Source organism: Amblyraja radiata, chromosome 7 (genome assembly GCF_010909765.2).
Source record: "Amblyraja radiata isolate CabotCenter1 chromosome 7, sAmbRad1.1.pri, whole genome shotgun sequence".
Classification (NCBI taxonomy): Eukaryota; Metazoa; Chordata; class Chondrichthyes; order Rajiformes; family Rajidae; genus Amblyraja; species Amblyraja radiata.
In genome coordinates this window covers 73,154,414-73,170,060 of record NC_045962.1, presented here as the reverse complement: position 1 = coordinate 73,170,060, position 15,647 = coordinate 73,154,414, and the positions used below count along the sequence as shown (strand labels likewise).

At 42.5% G+C, this 15,647-nt stretch overlaps 1 pseudogene; it reads right to left on the bottom strand.

Annotated features, from left to right (window-relative positions):
• Window positions 1–15,178: 15,178 nt before the first annotated feature.
• Window positions 15,179–15,282, bottom strand: LOC116975690 (annotated as a pseudogene).
• Window positions 15,283–15,647: the final 365 nt, after the last annotated feature.

The following is a 15,647-nucleotide window of genomic DNA, read 5'->3' as shown; positions in this document are numbered from 1 at the left end:
ATGATACCACAGGAGAGTATAGGGCCTGTCCCACGAGCATGCGACTGCATGCGGCAAGCGCGACCAAACCGGAAGCGGGGGCCACGCGGAGGTCGAGTGATCCCCGTACAGGGCTGGTCCCACCAGCATGCGCCTGCAGCGGCGAGCGCGACCAAAGCGGAAGCGGGGGCCGCGCAGAGGTCAAGTGAGAGACGTGAAATTCGAGCGAAGTCCGCGGGAAGTTCGCGCATGACGTACTGTGTCAAGACGCTGCGTACGGCATCAAGACGCTGCGCACGGTCGTCGAGGCGGTGCATATGACGTCGAGGTGGTTGCGGGCCGGCAGGCTGTTGCCGCACGGAATTTTTGAACACGGTCAGTTTTTCGAAGCCCCGTGCGATGTCGGGACCAGCTCCGCACAACTCCATATGGCTTCGGCGATCGAAGTGGGACCGGCCCCGCGAGGCCGTATGGCTCAAGCGACTACGTTAGGTCGCGCTTGCCACATGGAGTCGCATGCTCGTGGGCCAGGCCCTTTACTGAGCTGGCTATCTGTTTGAGCAATCTATGGAAGATACCAGGAATTTTAACACTGAAGATAGACACAAAAAGCTGGAGTAACTCAATGGAATAGGCAGCATCTCTGGAGAGAAGGAATGGGTGACGATTCGGGTCAAGACGCTTCTTCAGCAATCTCCCCAGAGGTGCTGCCTGTCCCGCTGAGTTACTCCAGCTTTTTATGTCTATCTTTGGTTTAATCCAGCGTCTGCAGTTCCTTCCTACACCTTTTAACACAGGATATCAGTTGATTTTTTTATCCACCCTGAATTTCTGTTTTTCCATTTGGTAGATTTATCTTTACAGTGGTCAAAATTAATGGCAATGCTGATTGCTTCCTTGTTCTGTAGCTCTTAAAACACTTAAGTAAAAGACTCGCCTTTATATTGTGTCATTTATAACCAGAGAACATCCCAACGTGCTATCCTGGCAAGTAAGTTTACATATTGAAATTTAACATCAAGTTTGCCTTCCCAAGTTCCCCAAGCAATGCTATGGTAATGACTGGGTATTTTTTTGTGTCGGGTAATTTGGTTTTCTTCAATAATGTTGATTAAGGTATAAATATTTACTAAAGCATAGGCAGATCAGTTTTTTCAATGCATTGCCAGACCAACTTTTATATTCACCCAAGAGACAGGCAGGATCTCAATGTAATTTCTTAGCGTAAGGCAGTACCTGGTCAGGGCAGAAATGTACAACGTTTGCTTCCATCAGTAATGACAGATAAGGACACAAGGGCTTAAATTTGCAGTGACATCCTGAGGGCATTCAATGCACTCCAAGACAGCAAGATGGTGTCCAAGTGTGGCGAATCATTGGGTGCTGGTCCCACAGGAAGGATCTACTGTCATCCGATATATTTCACCCTACTTTTTAAAATCTTTTTTCTACCTAAAAATCTAGTGCCATTTCTCGTTGATCTAACTATATTCTGCACTCTCTTTCCCTTCACTCCACCTATTGTACTTGAGTTTGGCTTGTTTGTATTTATGGATAATATTATCTGACTTGATTGGATAGCACGCAAAACAAAGTTTTTCATTGTACCTTGATACACGTGACAGTAATAAACTTAAACCTAAACATAATTGCAAGGTCTTCCATCCCTGTAAATTTACATGGGGTTACATAGTTTTGTCAGTCAGGTGTTTTTTCCCCGAGTGGGTGCAGTGTGGAATCGTGTAGAGTTCTCATAAATTTCAATCGATGTTTTCATTGTAATAGACACAAAATGTTGGAGTAACTCAGCGAGTCCTGCAGTATCTCTGGAGAAAAAGAATAGGCGATGTTTTGGGTCAAGACCCTTCTTCAGACTGAGAGTCAGGGGAGAGGGGAACTAGAGGAATGAAAAGGTACAGAACATATTAGAGTCAGCACTGATGACCAAGAAAAGGTGGAGTCCACAATGGTCCATTGTTGTCTGTAGAAAAGGTGATAACGAAGGGATATATGGATATGAACAGTGGAACTAGCAGTGTGGGGGAACGGTTGGAGAGTGTGGGAATGCAGGGGGACACTGGAAATTATAGAAATCAATAATCATTGGGTTGTAAGCTGCCCAAGTGAAATACAAGGTGCTGTTCCTAACCATGAGTTACTCCAGCATTTTGTGTCTATCTTCGGTGTAAACCAGCATCTGCAGTTCCTTCCTACCCATTTTGTCTTTCTAATTGTAAAAATTGCAAGTGATGAATGTTAACACATCTTGCTATTCTTCCCTTCAATTTCTTCAGTAGTGAGATAAGTGAGTTATAAACAGCCCTAACCCAAGTCCAACTTAGATATGAAAAGCCAAATGAATTGCCCAGGTTGTTTGGAAGAGACAGACAGAGATTTTGAACTACTTCCATCCCAATGACTGTAGTTAAGATGGAATACAGTCCCTGACCTTTTAAAAAGTTCAGATCTTAAATGAAATTTAATAAAAAATGTTGACAATACTTGGCAGCTTAATCAGCATTTCTGGAGAGGGGGGCAACTCTTTTTTCAGGTCAATATACCTTTGTCAGAACCTTGCATTGTAAGGTGTTTCAATGAATTAATCTTCATCATATTTATTATGTTTTTGACCTGAATGCTGTATGCTGTATGCGGAATGCTGTATTGACCTGAATGCTGTAATCTGCACATTGTGATAGATGCATAGTTCCTTGAAGGTGGAATCTCATATAGATAGGGTGGTAAAGAAAGCTTTTGGTATGCTAGCCTTTATAAATCAGAGCATTCAGTATAGAAGCTGGGACGTAATGTTAAAATTGTACAAGGCATTGGTGAGACCAAATCTGGAGTATGGTGTACAATTTTGGTCGCCCAATTATAGGAAGGATGTCAACAAAATAGAGAGAGTACAGAGGAGATTTACTAGAATGTTGCCTGGGTTTCAACAACTAAGTTACAGAGATAGGTTGAATAAGTTAGGTCTTTATTCTCTGGAGCGCAGAAGGTTAAGGGGGGACTTGATAGAGGTCTTTAAAATGATGAGAGGGATAGACAGAGTTGATGTGATCAAGCTTTTCCCTTTGAGAATAGGGAAGATTCAAACAAGAGGACATGACTTCAGAATTAAGGGACAGAAGTTTAGGGGTAACATGAGGGGGAACTTCTTTACTCAGAGAGTGGTAGCGGTGTGGAATGAGCTTCCAGTGGAAGTGATAGTGGCAGGTTCGTTGGTATCATTTAAAAATAAATTGGATAGGCATATGGATGAGAAGGGAATGGAGGGTTATGGTATGAGTGCAGGCAGGTGGGACTAAGGGAAAAAAGTTGTTCGGTTATGATCTATTTTTCAACAATGTTATGATTGATTCTAGCAGGCGAAGGTGAATTCTAAGGTGAACGAAGGTGAGGCCTCTTTTGAGGACAGACCGTTCTGTAATGGAAAGGGGGAGGTCAGGGGAGATGGTGAAGACACGGCAAAGGTGGGGGTTGGTGTCAGAGGATGGCTGGGGTGTGGACAGAGGCTGAGGCAAGGTATGGTGGGGGAATGGATGGTGGGTGTTCAGAGAGGAGGGGGAGTGAGGACTATTGTACGATGGGGTGTGGTCGGTGTAATCTGGTTAAAAAAAGAGGGAAGGGAACATCTGAAGAAGGGTCTCGACCCCAAACATCACCCATTCCTTTTCTCCTGAGATGCTGACTGTCCTGCTAAGTTGCTCCAGCATTTTGTGTCTATTATGATTCATTCTGTTTGGACTTTGTTCAATATGTAGTAAAACACTGATAACCTGTTGTCCAGTTCTTTAGAAATTCCAATGATGCGGCATTTGACTCACTGGGCCTATGTTTCCGGCTCTCCCTTAAATCACTACAGCTCCATTTCCCATGTTCTATTTAGACTCACCTGGGTCCCATTTCCCACTCTTCTTTAAACTTACCAGGTACACTGGAAAATCTAATATCCTACAGTGGAACTTCTGAAGAAATGGGGATTACAAGTGTGTTGAGTTATTAATTAGGAATAATATCCAATTGTTCCAAATATTTGCCAGTCTGGCACTATCAAAGTCCCAAAAGTGGCCTGGTTACCAAAGTGTTATGTACACTCCCTCCTAGCAAAACTACTGGAACAAGAATTGTGGTCCCAGCATGATCAGAATGTATTTTTTTCAGTATGTAATTGCAATTTTTCAACGATTCATAAGCCTATACTTTCCATTCATTACATTTATAGAGAACATTAACTTTGATAACTTTTATCTCCAATCTTTAAACCTTGCAATTGATGTCATGGCTTTTATGATGCTCAATTTAATAAGCTGCTCAAAATTCACAAACATTTTTTTAACAAGCTTAAGGCATGAACCTTATGAAGTCCGCCTGTCTTTCTGAAATCAAAATGAAGCAGTTCTAGTGAGTTTGTTAAGCTGATAGCCTAATGTTACCATTACATTGTGTTACATTGATCATCACTTTAGAGGATACAGGTAGCATCCCAGAAGTAGCTGTACATTGAGATTTGGAAGGAAGACAGATTTCAGGAAAGCTAACAGGATACTATCATTAGAATGATAACTGGCTAATTCTGATATAAGTTCAGTTTAGTTAAGTTTATTGTCACGTGCACTGAGGTACAGTGAAAAGCTTTTTGTTACGTGCTAACCAGTCAGCAGAAAGACAATACATGATTACAATCAATCCATTTATGATGTATAGATACATGATAAGGGAATAACGAATAAGCTTATTATTGCAGTTCTGGTTGCCCTTCACTGGAAGGATGTGGAGAAGGTGCAGAAGAGGTTTACCAGAATGCTATCTTGATTAGCTACAAGGAGAGGGTGGACAAATTTGGATTGTTTCACCTGGAACAATGGAGGACATTTGACAGGTATATAAAATTATAGGTTAAGCGGTCTGAACTTTGGGGCAGCACAGTGGTGCAGCGGTAGAGTTGCTGCCTTACAGCACCAGTGACCCAGGTTCAATCCTAATTACAGGTGCTGTCTGTACGGAGTTTGTACATTCTGCCCGTGATCGCGTGGGCTTTCCCCGGGTGCTCCGGTTTTCTCCCACACTCCAAAGAAGTGTAGATTTGTAGATTTATTGGCTTCAGTGAAATTTGTAAATTATCCCTAGTGTGAAGGACAGTGGTAGTGTATGGGGATTGCCGGTGGGCCGAAGGGCCTGTTCCACGCTGTATTTGTAAACTGAACTAGAATGTGTAGCAGATACGATAAGAGGTTTTTCGATGGGCACCTGGATATCTAGAGAATGGAAGGATTCACCCAGAGAGTTGTGAGTTTGTGGAATTCTCTGCCTCAGAAGATTCACTGGATATATTCAAAGGAGAGTTAGATGGGGCTCTTAGGGCTAGCAAAATCAAGGGATATGGGGAGAAGGCAGGAACGGGGTATTGATTGTGGATGATCAGCCATGATCACATCGAATGATGGTGCTATCTCGAAGGGCCGAATGGCCTACTTCTGCACCTACACCTGGAGAAAATAACCTGCTCCTCAACACCTTAAAGACAAAGGAAATAATAATAGACTTCAGAAAGAATAAAACGGACATGGTACCATTAATTATCAGAGGGGACTGTGTGGAGAGGGTGGCGGATTTCCGCTTCCTGGGAATCCATATTGAGGAGGACCTGACGTGGAGCGTGAACACCTCTGCGCTGCTGAAAAAGGTCCAGCAGAGACTGCACTTCCTGAGGGTGCTCAGGAAGAATAACATCACTCAGAGACTGCTGCTGTCCTTTTATCGGTGCTCCATTGAGAGCATCCTAACATACTGTGTATGCGTATGGTACACCAGCTGCACAGCGGCTCAGAGGAAAGCGCTCCAGAGGGCCATTGACAACGCCCAGAGGATTGTCGGCTGCCCTCTCCTTACCTTGGAGGACTTACACAGTTCCCGCTGCATCAAAAAATCCCAGAGTATTATAAAGGACATTTCCCATCCCGGACACTCCCTGTTTGAACTGTTACCGTCAGGCAGACGGTACAGATCTACAAGGACAAGGACAAACAGACTTAAAAACAGTTTTTACCCCACTGCTATAAAGGCACTAAATGTAGCCGCCAAGGAACGCAGGGGCGATACATACTAAGAGACTGTGAAATCGACAGAAGGATGTAGGGCTGGGTGTTTATGCGTGCTATTTTCATGATATTTATTTTAGTTGTTTATCTTTTTTTAAATATTTTACCTTGTATGTATCGTTAGCTTTTAGAAATGTTTGAATGGTGCACTGACTGGCTGACATTTTACAATTTCGTTGTACATGGTTCATGTTACAATGACAATAAAGAAACTATTCTTCTATTCTTCTATTTTCTATGTATCTATATGGATCATACGGTATGCAGCCAGATGAGTTTATCTTGGCATCATATTCGGCAGGGACATTATGCTGTACTTTTCTATGTTCTATGTTCTATCACCCAGACAATCTCCACCCTATCATAAACATTCCCTTTGCCCTTTCCAACCCCAGTACAAGATTATGCAGTCTTAATATGATGGCTGTGGAGAGAATATCTTCACTTTTCGGAGAATCTAGAACTTTGTGGTTAAATATACAGTGCTACCCACTTAAGGCAAGGAGGGAGTGAGTTTTTTTTAGACTTTGCCCCTTAAAATATATAGCCTTAATCTCATCCAAAACCTACTAGGATTTCTGTAAATATTATTCTGTGAAAGTTTGCTGACTACTGACCACTCAGCAATTTAAAGGTACGTTCCAGTTGATCTTACCAAAACATTTCTGGCTGAAATAATCAGGCAATTATTTTTGGTGACCCATTTCCCATAGTAAGCTTATTCACAAAAAAACATTAAATTAAAGTCCAGGAATTAATTAGGTTCTTGTCAATTAGAAACATTAATAAAAATCAACTGCATGAATTAATTGATATATTATGCTTTGCTGACTGGATGGCTGTCTATGGCGAAGCAATATTAAGACAAATTGCAATTATTTTAGAAAGTAAATAAATGCAGTGCAAGTGAATATAAATTACTCCAGCATTTTGCGTCTATCTTTGAAATATTCTCGCAAGTTTGGCAGCATCTGTGAAAAGAGAAACAAAATTAAGTTTCAGATTATTGAAGTTTCACCAGAAAGTGCTTTGCACAGTTTTTTTTTCTGATGATCCAGAAGACATAAATTTAAGGTGAGGACGGAAAGATTTAATAGGAACCTGAGTCGTAGCCTTGTCGCACAGACGGCGGTGGGTGTATGGAACGAGCTGTCAGACCAGGTTGTTGAAACATGTAGTATAACATTTAAGAAACATTTGGACAGGTACATGGATGGATAGGACAGGATTAGAGGGATATGGGCAAAACGCTGGCAGGTGGGACTAGTAGAATGGGACATGTTGGCTGGTGTCGGCTGGTTGGGCCGAAGATCCTGTTGCCTCACTGTATGACTATGACTATGATTCTATGAAAGCATATGAACTCATAAAATACACCGGAGTTATTTTCAAATGAGCACATTGACCCATCATCAACAAACTTCACGGGGCCAAGGAAAGAGCGTTCACGTCGCGGCCCTGTTTCAACCAATCTTTCCACCACCACGCACAAGAAGCACAAGAAGCGCAAGAAGCGCAAGACAGACACCATTGTGCAGATGCCGAGAAGTGTGTTCAGCTCTGGCTGAACAACTTCTAATCTTGTGTGTGGACTCGATAAGAAGAAGGAGAACAAACTTCACAGAGATGCTCATGTTAATGCATTAGATTATGAATGTGTGCTCATATTGACAAATTAATTGCGGTGGGAGATTGCAACCTTCACGTGGTCCGTCCTGTTTCGACGAATGCAATCAACCCGGCGTGCACAATCAAATAAGATCAAATAGAACAAGTTGTCGTACAACTTTAGGCTGTGCACACCATACGCAAGAAGAAGAAGAAGAAGAAGACAAATCAATTCAACAGCGTGAATTTAAAAAAACAGGAAAAAGGATACATTTGCAACACACCCTTTTTTTATATATAGAACCAGTGATAAGAATACTTCAATCATTAATATCATAAAACGTCACAACACAATTTCCATAATCAAAGGACTTCAGTAAACATTTCACCAAACTCATGTTGTAACCATAATCCTATTTTGGGCTACATTTATAGATTGCCCAATTTCACTTCCAAGATATGATATGATGATATGACGTCAATCGGACCCAATCCCGATTAACGTAACAAAGTCCAACAGAAAAAGAGTTTCTTTCACAACCACAAACCATCGTTAAGGGTTTAACAAGCAATGAAGGACTTTGTCACATTTGCATATCCAATGAAGAAAATGGCAACAGCTAATTTCCCCACTGATACACTCCCATATGTTATTAGCAAGACCATTTGTTTGCTGGAGATAGACACAAAATGCTGGAGTAACTCAACGGGTCAGGCAGCATCTCCGGGGAAAAATGGTAATCTCTGGATGACGTTTCTGGTTAGAACCCTCCTTCAGACTGAAAGTGGGGAGTGGGGGGGGGGGGGGGGGTGGGGGGGGGGGGGGGGGGGGGGGGGGGAGGTGGAAGGGACGGAAATAAACTGGAGGTGAGAAAAGGCCAGAACAAATCAAAAAATTGCTGGTGTTGGTTGAGAAAAAATCAATAGGCCAGGATAGCTGGAATTCCATTACTACTCTTCTTTGAAATAGCGTCATAATATGTTGACCTCACAGGATGTCCTAACAAAGAGGTAGGACAAATGAGAGTATAGGACTACCCTGTTACACTCGAATGCCGTAGACTGGGATCAAAGGAGAGCACTGTCACGACTGAAACAAAGGAGAGCCAAGACTGAAACCCTGTCAGTTAATAATTGACCTGAAAGACATCTCATGTTTCCATTGAGAAATGTTGACAGAATCAGGTCGTTGGTTTAGATGTATAAGGCCGATGGTGATCTCTGCTGAAATTCACATTCCTCAACATTTCAGTTGTATTTTAAAGGAAAACCACATCAGCAATTATCTTTATTCCCAAACTGGTTAATTAGTCTCACAACTGCACACAAATGTATGACAAAGCATGTGGTGTTTTTGACTAATTATCTTTGACAAAATAACTGTTGAATCTGTGAGACAAGAGGTCATCCAGCAAATTTGGGATTTTTTTTTGTGTATGCTTGGCAAAAATCTAACTGTCATAGTTTATGTTCTACAGTAGTGAGTTAGCGCAGGGAGGAAGTTCAAAATCTCAGGTTACCCTTGAACTGTCTGGAGCAAACAATCCATATTTCTTGCTTCAATAAGGTGGAGGGAAGTAGAGTTGAAGGTGTTGTGATCCACAGATCCCAGGGGCAGCATGGTGGCACAGCCGTAGAGTTGCTGCCCTACAGCGCCAGAGACTCGAGTTCGACCCTGACTACGGGTGCTGTCAGTATGGAGTATTTTCTCCCCGTGACCTGCGTGGGTATTCTCCGAGATCTCCAGTTTCCTCCCACACGCCAAAGGATTGTAGGTTGATTGGCTTGGTATAAATGTAAATTGTCTCTAGTATGTGTAGGTTGGTGTTAATATGCAGGGATCGCTGGTCAGTGCAGACTCGGTGAACCGAAGGGCCTGTTTCCGCGCTGTATCTCTAAACTAAGCTAAAACTAAAACTAAAAGATGGCTCAACTGGGACTCCTGGGTGAAGCAGAATTCCTGAGCCACTGTTCAGCTGATCCCTAATCCCAAGGCACCTCTGTTTTCCATTGGAATCGTCATGGAATTAGGCCGGGAAAGCATCCGGTTGCCCTTGTGTCATTAACCAAGTGTTATTCCAATGGTGCCATTGAATTCAGAGTCTTGACTCTGTGACTGTGCCCTCCTTTGATACCAGACCACAACATTCTAATGCAACTGGGTTAGCACTACACTGTCATTTGTCTAACCTTTCTGATTGGACATGTTGCGAGATCCTTCTTCCCCTTGGCTATCAAACTGTACAACTCCTCCCCCTTCTGCCGTAGGGTAGACTGAGACTGACTTCAAACACCCTCCCCCCCCCCACCCCCTCAATTTCAAAACTCAATTTCACAGCATTTCAGGCAGAGTGCCGGCCACCAAACTGAATTTCACAGCGTTTCAGGCAGAGTGCAGGCCACCAAACTCAATTTCACAGCATTTCAGGCAGAGTGCAGTCCACCAAATTCAATTTTATAGCATTTCAGGTAGAGTGCAAGCCACCAAATTACCGAACAACTCGTTGCATTGTCATTAAGGGCTAACAAATCATTTATTGCAAGTACATTGCAGACTCACAGTTCAGTTGATTCACAGCTTAGAATCACAATTGTGGTCTCTCCCTCATGATCTTCCAGAGTGACTGATTCACGTCCACGCATCCGGGGTTTTATAGTCCTGCCCCCACCCCCGGAAGGAGCGTTACCTTCATCGTGGTGATTGACAGGCGAGAGGACCAATCAGCTGATCTCTAGATTTTCTAAACACCCATTACTTTTTTATTTGTCATCGATCGGAAAAATCCTCGGGACTGCCTCAGCGGAGGAGGACTTATGAGTAAGATGGCCAAAAATCAAAGTGATATATGGTAGCGTTTTTCTAAAATCAATATACAGCGCAGACAGGAAGTGGTCAAGATGAGACTTTTAGTTGTATAGATATATATATATTTACGTGTGTTTGTGCAAAAAGACAAAACCAATGCCCCCAAGTCCATGGAGTTAGAAACATAGAAAAGTAGATGTAAGGGTAGGCCATTCGGCCCTTCGAGCCAGAACCGCCATTTAATATGATCATGGCTGATCATCTAAAATCTGTAACCCGTTCCTGCTTTTTTCCCCATATCCCTTGATTTCTCTAGCCCTAAGAGCTAAAGATTCAGATTCAGATTCAGATTTATTTTAACATGCACCAATTAAGGTACAGTGGTGATATTTGAATTACTATGCAGCCATACATCAATCAAAAGAACGATAGAAATTAACATAAACATCCGCCACAGTGATCACTGTGATGGAAGGCAATAAAGTTCAGTCAGTCTTCCTCCTTTTGTACACCCGTGTTTGGGGCCTTGACTCTCCGCAGTCGCTATTACGGACGGCCCGATTTTACAGGCCCTCTCGTCTGGATGATCGAAGCTCCGACGTCGGGACGGATGGAACACATTCTTGGAGTGCCCGAATCGGCCACTTTCTTACCGGAAACCGCAGCTTCTCGATGTTATAAGCCGTGGGCAAGCCAACGGTCGGAGCTCTTCTCCAGCGATCCCAGGCAAGGCATCCTTTGCTCTGGGATGGGACTGTCCGCTCCACGCCTGCTGCAAGAAGCTCCGCAGACCACGGCTTCACGATGTTAAAGTCAGCAGGCCGCGGGCGGAGCATTTCTTCACACTCCGCGATGTTAAAGTCAATGCCGCGCCTGCTGCTGAAGCTCTGGGCCCGTCCCCTGGAAAGGCTGCACCAATCCAAGTTGTTAGGACGCGAGGGAGGACGAAAATGCGACTAGGAGAAAGGTCGCATCAGCACCGAGGTAAGTGACTGGAAAAAGTTTCCCCCTATTCCCCATCCATCACCCCCATCATACATTAACACATATACTTAGACATACTAAAAAAACAAAAAAAGTTGAAATGACAGACACAGTGCTGGCGAGGCTGCAGCACACGGCGCCACCCGATCTAACTCTCTCTTGAAAACATCCAGTGAATTGGCTTCCACTGCCTTCTGTGGCAGAGAATTCCACAGATTCACAACTCTCTGGGTGAAAAACTTTTTCCTCATCTCCATCCTAAATGGCCTACCCCTTATTCTTAAACTGTGACCCCTGGTTCTGAACTCCCCCAACATCGGGAACATTTTTCCTGCATCTAGCCTGTCCAATCCTTTAAGAATTTTGTATATTTCTGTAAGATCTCCTCTTATCCTAATTCCCAGTGAATACAAGCCCAGTCGACCCATTCTTTCATCATATGTCAGTTCTGCATTCCCTGGAATTAACCTGGTGAACCAACGCTGCACTCCCTCAATAGCAATAATGTCCTTCCTCAAATTAGGAGACCAAAATTGCACACAATACTCCAGGTGCGGTCTCACCAGGGCCCTGTACAACTGCAGTATGGCCTCCTTGCTTCTAAACTCAAATCCTCTCGCAATGAAGGCCAACATGCCATTAGCTTTCTTCACTGCCAGCTGTACCTGCATGCTTACTCTTAGTGACTGATGTATAACCAAACCCAGGTTTGATTGCACCACCCCTTTTTTCTAATCTGACACCATTCAGATTATAATCTGCCTTCCTGTGCTTGCCACCAAAGTGGATAACCTCACATTTATCCACATTATATGGCATCTGCTATACATCTGCCCACTCACCCAACCTATCCTTCACCCTGCAGCCTCATAGCACCCTCCTCGCAGCTCACGCTGCCACCCAGCTTTGTGTCATCTGCAAACCTGGAGATGACACAAACCTGCAGATGACACAAACATTTAATTCCCGTCATCAAAATCGTTAATATATATTGTAAATAACTGGGATCCCAGCACTGAGCCTTGCGGCACCCCTGCCATTCTGAAAAAGACCCGTTAATTCCTACTTCTTGCATCCTGTCTGCCAACCAGTTCTCTATCCATGTCAATACCCCACCCCCAATACCATGTGCTCTAAGTATGCACACTAATAGTAAGATTAAACGAGAACTTACCAGTTCGAAGTTTGATCTGTATTTTATGAGGAGTAACGTTGAGGGAATACATGAAGAGCCCACCAGTACGCATGCGTGTCATTCTTCAAAGCAGCGGAGTGAATCACAGATACCTGTAATGACTTAAGCATAGTAAGATTAGAGAAAAGATACCAGTCGTGTTTATGATCAAGGGTGGGAGCGGAGGGCATGTATTCCCTCAACGTTACTCCTCATAAAATACAGATCAAACTTCGAACTGGTAAGTTCTCGTTTAATCTTACTATTTTACTTCGGAGTCACGTGAGTGACTACATGAAGATTTCAAAGCTCTGTGATTCAAGCCGTGGAACGAGTCCATCATCACGTCTGCCTTGGTTTTGGGGAGAATAGTGATAACATATTAAACATCAATATGATATATATAAATAACCATAAAGTTAATAACAATTGATAGCCCCTGTTTTTTGGGGTAAATTATGGTACAGAAACTTAACAATGTTTCTGAAAAATTCCAGTTTCCATTACTGGTTAGTTATAATCTTTAGAATGTTCTTTCCGATGGCCATCCTGCAGTCCTGAGGATTTTATCCATAGGAACCTCCAATTTAAATGCTGCCGACGTTGCTGCAGCCTGGTGGAGTGAGATTTTAACCCAGTTAGTGTTTACACCAACTTTTGTCAATACTATGTTAGCCATTTAGCTGGCCTGGCCTGTTATTCTTTAATGAGGCTGTCTGTCGTTGATGAGAAGTTCCTCTTCTGTGCCACTGATGGTCTGGGTTTGTTCCATGTATATTTGTAGATGTCTCACAACACAGTCAATCATCTGTAGGGTAGGCTCTAAAAAAAAATGTTATTTTAAGACCTGCTGACCCCTGTCTGTTTAGTTCCCTAATTCCTGAATATAGAAGTGTAAATTGCCAGGTGAACTGGTCAAGTTATCCAGCCTTAATTTGGTAGGGACTGAGTCCTTAGTGCCGTGACCTAAGCCATCAGCATGACAGTTTTGTAAAATGTCAAAAACTGTAATGACAGCGCTGTGGCTGGAGTCCAGTTCTTTAACAACGTTAAGACGATGCTGATGTCCCATATTTGGGAATACCTGGTCTTTGGGGAATTCCCATAAAAAGTGTCCCTCATAAGCTGTTGTTCCGTTCTCTTGCCATAGGTAAGTAGATGGGCCACTTCTGGCACAGTTGATGTCACTAATACTAAGCCCCTGTAGATTAACAAAGCTTCCAAACAGGCTGGATGATGTATTATGGTTGCAACACATCTCCCATTAGTTTATGTATTTTAGACATTGTCTTTAGGTTGATTGTCTGTGGCCCGCTGTGATCATGTCCATTGCTCTGGCCGGCTGTTTTGGATGGTGCTGCATGGTTCTAATCTCATTCCCAGTACCACCTAGAACCATGGTTGGGTAGGTCAGTTGGGTACTATTAAAACACCAGACGCAGAGTCTCGTAGTATTTCCCTTAGTACCCCCCCCTGATGAGGTTGCCAAATTGTGTTGGCCAGATTGTTACATGATGTAGATTTCCTTTCACCCATGTGTTTGATATGTGCTACCACAGTAGTGTTGTTAATTTATAATCTAATAACCTGTTTAATATATTCCAGAGCAACATGACTTTAGGCCATGAAAAAACACCCAACATTTCCAGGTAGTTATGCCCAGTGTTAGTAATAATGATGCTTGCTGTGTATTCCATCTTCCTCCACAGCTGGAGATGGAATTGGTAACACACCATCCTAGTGCATAGCATCCATATGTAGGACCATAGACTGGTTGCTGACAATGATAGGATTGGAGCAATGCCCAATGTTATCTTTCCACCATTTAGTTCCAATATGGCTTCTGTATGGCTTCATCATTCTATCGAAATGATCACCATTAATTTTAAGAGCTCATATTTTGGCCCTCTGTAAATCTTTATAATGTAAGGGTCTGAATTATGTGGCTGGAAACCATATGTTGCCAATATTCTTGCTACCAGTCTGATGGATGGTTTATCCTCATGTCAATGATTTTGCTGTATGCCTCTATTAAGGTTGTAACCTCTGTTGGCAAAGTTACTGACATGAGGAACTGAGTTAATGGTGAATCCCAAATAATCCCTTTAGTTTGAAGGCTTTAATTTTGATTTAATTGGATGGATAATGAATCCTAGTTTCCAAATAATTGTTAAGTGGCTGTTACCGTTTGTTCAGCCCGTCCTAAGTTTCCACACAATTAGTATGTCATCCAAAGAAGCCATTACCATTGTGTGGCTGGTTGTCATATTTTGTAAATAACCTAGGTGCTAATATAAACACATTAGGTAGTGCTCTATACTGCTAGAGCTGAGCCATCCAATTAGATAAAAATAACGTCCATGGTCACCTGTTATGGGTACTGAAATTGTAAGCATACTTTGAATCAATGCTTGCCATTTTTGTTCTTAAAACGAATATACTTAACAATAGAAAAGGTTTCTGTTCTTAAAACGAATATATCGTATCATTTATTTTTTATTTAATTATTTATTTTATTTTATTTATTTATTAATATATGGTCCCTAGATAAGGGACATATCAGATATTTAAACTGATAAGAACAGATATTATGCTTGATCTTAGCCAAAAAGCCGAGATCTGATCTATGTTTGATGCGTCAAGCGCCATATCCTATTTTGTTAGGAAGGGAATGCGTAGATAATAATTCTTCCCTTGCAATGCAGCTAAAACCCCATCTGTTGCTGATGTCCAGTGTCTGTATCCCATATGACATATTTGGTAATTGGTGATTATGTCTGGATACGAGTAGATCGGCATCTGGTGTTCCATATCGTGTAGAAACATCAGCAAATACTATAGCTCAATATCCATTTGGTGTTCTCCTCCAAATTCCTCTCTCAATATATCAGCTGGACTAGAAGATTATGTGTTGTAAAATTCTATTGTGTATCCCCGGATACTGTTTAAGATATGAGTGTCAAAAAGTTATTTATTCGATGTCTTCTCG